We start from the raw sequence: 8,638 nt of genomic DNA, 5'->3' as shown, positions 1-8,638 counted from the left end.
GCTTGTTTACCCTCCCGATTTTAGCGGCTCCCAATTTTTTATTAAGCCTCCCGCTCCCCCGCAAGTATACATCAACTCCCGGAATTTTTTTATTGTTTTTTTCAAGTTCGGACCGCGCATGCGCGAGTCCGGGAATGCTGGGGGCGGGATCTGCACGGGATGTCATGACCGGCCACTGGGGGGTTGTGAGTAGCGGTGGCCAGCTAGCTAGCAATGACATCGGCGGGCAGACTGCTTGGCTGCATCGGCGGCGGTACACAGCGGTGCTTCCGCTGCGGTGCTCTGATCAGCGGCGCAGCAGCACTCTTAAAGGGCACTCATTGACAGCTATCCATTTAATTATTAAATGGATGGCTGTCAGTGAGTGTCCGTTTAGAGTGCAATTAATGCCTGTGACAAGATATAATATATACAGGTATTTATAGGAGAGAGAGAGTCGGCCTGCTCAAAGCCAGCAGCTCAAGCCTCCCAGCAACTACTGTCCTGAACCTCCAACCACTCTGCACACTGTAAGGTAGGACCTTCTCCCTATCTCACTACACTCCCAAGCATGGGTTTTATTATTTACCTCCACCGTGCAGGACATGTTCAGATGACTGCATAGTGGGAGATATATATATATAATATATTACATGTACCAGCAGTGCCAGGCATTCAGGTTGCTATAGTGTATTGAGACTTATAGTCCCTGCCTGTTGGTTTGATATGTTGTTACTTTACTGTAGTTTATAAGGACATAAATCAATATGTGCTGATACACAACAATTCCCAGATAGTGGCTGCGCATGCTGAGAGCTGTAGACCACCATCAGCTGATGAAGGAAAGCTTGGTTCCCCAGATGTATCTGTGTTATCGGTTGGCTGTCTCTGGCTGCTTCTTAATAAGTTTATTTCTACCAGAGATTTGTTCTATGGCTCAGGAAAGTGTGACCCATCTAGTAATGTGTGTGTGTTGGGATCTATTAATGTGAATGTGACAGGGGGAGATCGTGTATTAATGTCAATTGTCAATGTGGCAGGGCAGGGATATATTAATGTTAGTGGGGTAGCTAGGGTGTCAGTTTATAGGTATATATAATATATATATACGCTCATAGGTGGAGCTAGACACACCCTTGGGGTGGGGCAGACCACACCCCCTCAACGACTCCCATCTATAATCTCCCTGAAAGTGTTTTTCAAAAGTAGGCAACTATGGCACTGGGGCACTATTATTGTACCAATAATATTTATGTGTAATCATTGAAAGTTGTTCTGTAAAAAGAAAGGGTGAAATTATATTGCAGCTTGTTTACCCTTTACATTTACAAAGCACCGTTTGAGGCTAACGGAGGCAAACATGTTCTGAGTATAACTGTAAGATAACCATGTAAATCAGTTCCTACTTGCATCTTAAAACGGGCACAACTATTAAACTAGATTTTTTGTTAGTGCTCAACTAACAACTTATAGTACAGTACTTTCACTAACAGCATCATCAAGGAAATATTTTTGTATTTTTTTTTTCATTTTGGCATTGACTGTATTCACTGGTTGTACTTGTCCTCCTATAATTGCTCTTCATCTCCTGCATAAAAGCACAGCTCCACTGTACACTTCTCAGTGTATTAAAGTCTACAAGTGGTTTTCTAGCAGACAAAATGAAATAGACATCTGAAAGACATGTGAAAGGTGATGAATTAGTTTGAAAGCAAGCAGGCATTCAGTATGCAATATGACTGTGCTAGTTCTGCAAAGCTATGTTGAGCAATTATTTAAACTAGACGGATCCACTGGCATCTGCGCATGCAACGAATATTCAGAAGCTGTACAGTAAATACTGTAAATGTAGTGTTAATAAAGAGAGCTTTGTGGGCTCAACATATTAAATAGACTCCCTTATAGCAGTTTACAAGTTCCTTTAGAAATTATTTATTTTTAGTGATCATATTACATTTGTCAATATGCATAATGTAGAGTACATCAAACTGATTAATAGTTTGGGGCATATTCAATTGGGCGCGAGGCTTAGCGAGGAAAAATCCTCACACCCCTCGCGCCCAGTTTTGAATTACCACATGTATGCGCGCTCCCGATACCAGCGGAATACAATTTTCAAAAAATGCTCGAGGGGTTTTCAGCTCTGAAAAACCGGCGCCGGTGGCCTCCCCAATATCTTCTCACTGGAGAGGGGGCTGCTGGGAGTCCCGGGGGCAGCTGGGAGGCTCCAGGGGCTGGTGGGAGGGGCAAGGGCTGCTGGGAGATGTAGTGGGGGGGTACACATTCACCGGGGGTCACGCACACACACTCATTCATACACACTTACAAACACTAACAAACACTCACACACTGACATACTCACCCTGCTGCAGAAGACCCGGCTTCCGACGCTGGATGCAGAAGACAACAGAATGTAAGTCATTAAGAACTAATTAAGCTAATTGGAAACTTCCAATTGCGTAATTAGTCCTCAGGGGGTTGCCGCCGAGGTGCCAGAGCAAGTCCCGCTGATTTTTCCTAAAATTAACAATTTTAGAAAAAAATCACACTTGCTCTGGAGGTGCGAGAATAAAAACCTCCCGGCGCGCAAAGGAAGAAAAAATCTGCACCTTATTGAATAGCAAAAATCCCGCACCTGCAGGAAAAACCTCGCTGGTGTGGGATTTTTGCTATTCTCAACCCCAATTGATTATGCCCCTTTGTGTTTTAATTTGAAGGTGTGTTTAGTGTTTGACTAGAGTCTGATCACCTTATTGTTTTCATTAATTTTTTCCTTGTCATATGGTGCATACACATGGTCAGATTTTTCCTTCAGATATGAACGATAACGATTTAAAAATCGTTCAGTCGTTCATATCTGACATGCCTGAACGATGGACGATCAACGATGCGCGTTCCCGATGGTCAGATAACGATTTCTGACATCTGATGTATTTGCAGTCAGACTTGGACGATTCCATTCATTTTAATGCAGTCAAAAATCGTTCAATCGTTCAAATCGTTCAAAACTTTGGTAAAATCGTTCAAATCGTTAAAATTGTTTAATCGTTCAATCGTTCATCTGACAAGTCTGACAAATCTGACCGTGTGTATGCTCCAATACTTGTATCCTCCGTTTATTAGCCAATCAGATCAGTAGGATGTTTGTAGCATTTAGCCATTCAGATCATCAGTGTTCATAGCAGCACTGTATTAGTCACTATAAAATATCTGATATCCTGAAATGTCCTGCAATGTCTATGACATTTTTTCACAGGAAAATTATAATTGGGCTCATCCAGAGTTGGCCACATTTTCGCCTCAACTTTAAATGCGATACCCAACAGGAATTGTAAAACTGAGATGTTGTACTGTCTACATTTACCAGGTTAGAATAGGTTCCTTGTTTCTTCTAAGTTGATCAGAGAGGTAAGGAGGATGGAGCAGATTAAAGGCCCCCATACACCGTGCGAGGCGATAGGGGATCCATCGCCAGACATATCGGGCGGTCCGCACACACGGTGCGATTGGGTGGCCGCGCGCCCGATATGCCGGCTCCCCCCTGTCTCACCCGCATAGCAATCCATGGGATCGCACATCGCATCCCCTGATCTCATGGTCCTGCAGACAGATCAGGGGGTGCGATGTACAACCCCACAGGAGTGCGCTCGGCCCGATATCAGGGCCATACACGGTGCGATATAGCAGGCAAATCGCACCAATCAGTCGGATCACCTGCTATATCGCCCTATGTATGGGGGCCTTTAGGAAGCTGCAACTTCAAGTTAAAGTTACTCTTTACTACAGACTAATACAGATTCAACAATGTTATAACACTGTAAAGTTACCAGTTTTCATTACCAAGTGATCACATTTATTATACTGGAACACTGAATGTTCCTTGCATCTAGACAAACAGCAAACTCGGGAGACTGTGGATATTGATTGGTTATTTGAATAAACATGCATATTTATGAGGAACCATGCCAACTGTTCACATTAAATATAGTTTTACACATGAAATTATCAAAAACAAGAATAAAGCAACGATATATCAGAGAACCACAGTATAAATTACACTCTAAATATATTTCTAATTCAATTTTCCTTTTACCTAAATATATACTGCACGCAAGGCAGTAATAAGGTCCAGCGCTTACTATAGAGTTGGTGCACTCAGGAACTTGTCTTTTTGGTTTCCAGATTAATGTTGTATAAACGCTGATGGACACTATGCTGTAGGCCGTTGCCTGGTTGGTATTGAATGGAAGACTCTGTTTGTTACACTACAGTATGTTGGTTTCTCCCTCTCTATTAACAGCAGCCCTGTGGGGTTTATAGAGAGATATGCTGTCTGTCCTAAGCAGCCTGCATATGTTTTCTCACTTGCCAGTTATCATACTGGATTGGGATGCAGTGTTCCTTAGATAGATCGGAGTGCGGTAATATTATGCACAGAGGAATACAGTATACACGTAGGCTGACCTACACTTTTAACATCCAGTCACTAATTAAACAAGGATTTCTGCTCTCTCTCTCTCTACCTGTAGATATCCTACGGGAATGTGCAGCGTATACTGAATGTACTAAAACTGATAAGGAGGATGAGTGAGAGTCTCTCTATAGTTACTGGCTATGCTGCTCTTTACACAGCCGGAGATTAATAATAGAAATAAGTCACCCATAGTTTTATTATTCTACCATACTTAAATCAAACTTATCCAACTAAAATAAAGACACTGACAACGATATAGATTTGCAAAAAAGAGGTCGCAGCCAAATTTATTGAAATCAGATTAGGAATTGAAATTGTAATGATCGAGGATGGTGGCGAAAAAGCAGTGCTAACTCGACTACAGACCGTTTAAGAGTATTACTAAGAAGGAGGTGGAGAATCCACCACCCGATGTGAGCTGCCTTGAGTAGTACCATCCCCCCTTAATCTAGCACAGTGCTGATCCCTCCATAAGATGGAGACCTGGTCCTCCCCTAAGGCAGCAACCGACTCGCCTCTCTCAAAGGGGGGATGCTAGCCAAGTTCAGCTGCACTAAATTGAGCCGCCGAGGAGCACTGCTTTCCGCCAGCTGCACCTCCCCTGTTGGAAGAAAAACATATAATAACAACATTCCAACGAAACACATCGGCCCAAGCCGATTCAATAAACCTAGGGTGGGTGGGTGGGATCACAACTGGAAAAGAGAAAGCTGACTCCTCCCAGCGCCCTAATATTCATAAACAGAGCCCGCCCAAACAGGTCCCTGATAGGCTGTCACTACTGATTGACCCACTAACCTAACCCATAACAAGACTGCAACCCCCAAACCAGTTTTAACCAGTATTAGCACAATAAAAACAGGGTGCTTATGTCCTCTCATGCTTATTCTAGCATTCGCGTGCTTTAAGTCACCCATAGTTTTATTATTCTACCATACTTAAATCAAACTTATCCAACTAAAATAAAGACACTGACAACGATATAGATTTGCAAAAAAGAGGTCGCAGCCAAATTTATTGAAATCAGATTAGGAATTGAAATTGTAATGATCGAGCATGGTGGCGAAAAAGCAGTGCTAACTCGACTACAGCCCGTTTAAGAGTATTACTAAGAAGGAGGTGGAGAATCCACCACCCGATGTGAGCTGCCTTGAGTAGTACCATCCCCCCTTAATCTAGCACAGTGCTGATCCCTCCATAAGATGGAGACCTGGTCCTCCCCTAAGGCAGCAACCGACTCGCCTTTCTCAAAGGGGGGATGCTAGCCAAGTTCAGCTGCACTAAATTGAGCCGCCGAGGAGCACTGCTTTCTGCCAAAACGAGGTCCCTAGACAACGAACCGCCACCAGCTAACAGGACCACTAACTTCTACCCATGCCCGACAAAAGAGCCAAAACAAACAATGCCAAACCTTCTCCTGCCAAATGCACTCCGTCCTCTCTGTAGAAGTCAACCTCCTCAAAACGTATACGGGGGTGTTTAATGACACGCCCTCCCAGACCCTCTACATGACGAGACACAGCGGCATTCAGTTTCCTCCTCACCCTATCCAAAGCCGCGCCACCTTGCTCCCCTCGCCAAAACCTACGAGGAATAACCTCCGACCACACCAAATGCACCTGCGGCCAACGCTCGGCTATTATTTGAAAATCCCTTTTAATGGCCAGGATAACCTCAACACCCTTACAAGTGCCCAAATCATTGCCGCCTAAGTGGATGATCAAGCAATCCGGGGCACCCCATTTCTTCTCTGATTCCCAAAGAAGAGGCAACAAACCACTCCAACGAAAGCCTCGCACCCCGATCCAGCGTACATTACCGGGGCTATCACGAGCAAGGGGGTGCCTGCAAGCCCAAAACACATATGAATGGCCTACGATCCACACCCTATCAAACACCCTACCACCACCTGTAAGGGGAAATTATTTAAAAGAACGTTAGTTTTAATTCGAATTTCAAGTAACCAACAACAAGGTCGGGTAAAATGAGTTATTTAAGTGACCCAGATGGAGGTGAACAACACCAAAACCTCAATGGAGGGCAAAAGGTGAAAAGAACTCCAATCCCCCCTAGCGGCGGGCAGCTTAAGGCACTGGGTTCCCAAAAAACAAACTCGCCAGATGCGCTGTCTAATTAGGCAGCATGTCGCCTCTCACGTAACCTTTATAAGCGGAAGACCTCCAACGACCCAACCGTTTGATTGCGTCGCTGGAAGAGCCCGCTGCTGCCGCACAAGTAGCTGCTCCAATCCTAAACGAATGTGTGCCGTAAAGCTCGACCGGCAAATCAAGCGCTACCAAACACAGCTTAAAAATTGCAGAAAACTGAAAACGTGTCAGTGGCGAAAGGTCCTCATGAACTAGCCATTGCAAACCGCCTTGCGGACGCTGAGAATTGCAATGCCTAGCTATGGTTACTGGACATATGCTCGGGTCCGGATGCGCAGGGATCGACAGCCAATGTCCCCTACCTAATTGGTCGGTCTTTGATCTTTGAATTTTGAGCAAGATCAAATCCGACTTAACCATCACGTTATTCAAAAGAATCCCCGAGCTTGTTGCTCTCTTGCTAGCGGCCGCCAACAGCGCTCCGAAAAATGCCAACACAAAAGCTAATTGAAACAAAAAGGATTCATACTGCCCCAAGGCTACTCCTGCTACTGCCACCAGGAGATTTCTCAACAAACCGGTGTCAACCGGCCTCCGAGAGTCACCTGGCCCTGCCTGCTCTCTAGCCCAACCCTTTAAAGCCTTGGCCAGAAGGAACGACTTGGTTGGGTCTACCAAACCACGCAAGCGTTAAAAATACAAGATGCCGGCTAAGGCGCCGGACATTGCGGCCTTAGACCGGCCCCGCTCGTGCCACCTCCAAACAAATTGCAACATGCTATCCTCAATATTCTTACCCCGATCTACTTCAGCTAAGAAAGCCAGCCACGAATCCCACGCTGCCGTATATGACTTTAAGGTGCTCGGTGCCAAAGCTCTCAACGCGAGTCCATCGATGCCGGCCCGATGATCTGCCAGACATGAGCGGGACAAGGTAAGCCCTGGGCGCTGGCTGCAGGCGCCAATGCCCTGAACCTAGTCTATTAAAAACGAGACAAAGCATCCGCTATCCCGTTCTCAACGCCAGGGACGTGCCGAGCCCTGAAATCAATGTTCCCCTTTAGACACAAAAGTATCAGATGCCTCAGTAAACTGAGAGCCTGAGGGCAGACTGACCTCTGATTGTTAATGGCCTGGACTACCCCCAAGTTATCGCACCAGAAACTTATGCTACGATTGCTAAGCTGCGCAGCCCAAATCTCTACTGCCACTACAATCGGGAAAAGCTCCAAAAGGAGCATATTAGATGTCAAACCGGCGTCCTGCCAGCTTTTCGCCCATGGCTCCGCGCACCACTGCCCCTCGAAAAATGCCCCAAAACCGCAAGCTCCGGACGCATCCGTATAAAGCTGGAGTTCAGAGTTGGCCACCAATTCGGGTAACCAAATCCTCACACCATTGAAATCCCGTAAAAAGGCACACCACATACGCACGTCCTCCTTAAGCTCCCTAGTCAAACGAATTAAATGGTGCGCCTTTTTAACGCCCGCCGTGGCCCTCTCCAACTGACGGCAGAAGATCCTACCCATAGGAATCACTCGGCAAGAAAAATTAAGTAGGCCAAGTAACGACTGCAACTGCCTCAATGAAATTTTCTTTGCAGAGAGGCAGAGCCCTAAATACTCCCGCATCTTACTGACTTTATCCTGGGGCAATCGACATAAACCCATCACGGTATCAATCTCGATACCTAAATAGGACAAAACTGTGGTAGGCCCTTCTGTCTTCTTCGTCGCAATGGGCACCCCCATAACGCGAAAAAGAGCCTGCACTGATAAAAGCAGCTCGCTGCAGACACCGCTATCAGCTGGACCAACTAATAAAAAATCATCTAAGTAATGGGCTATCCCAGTTTTTCCCGAACCCACTCGAATGCACCATTGCAAAAATGAGCTAAAGCACTCGAAAAAGGCACAGGAAATGGAACAACCCATTGGCAAACATTTGTCCACGAAATATGAACCCTCGAACTTAAAACCCATGAACCTAAAAGAGTCGGGGTGCAATGGAAGTAACCTGAAAGCCGACTCTATGTCTATTTTTGCCAATAGCGCTCCCCTACCAAACCCCTGCACTA

This window comes from Taudactylus pleione, unplaced genomic scaffold (assembly GCF_031769625.1).
Source record: "Taudactylus pleione unplaced genomic scaffold, aTauple2 ptg000556l, whole genome shotgun sequence".
Lineage (NCBI taxonomy): Eukaryota > Metazoa > Chordata > Amphibia > Anura > Myobatrachidae > Taudactylus > Taudactylus pleione.
This window is presented reverse-complemented; position numbering follows the sequence as displayed.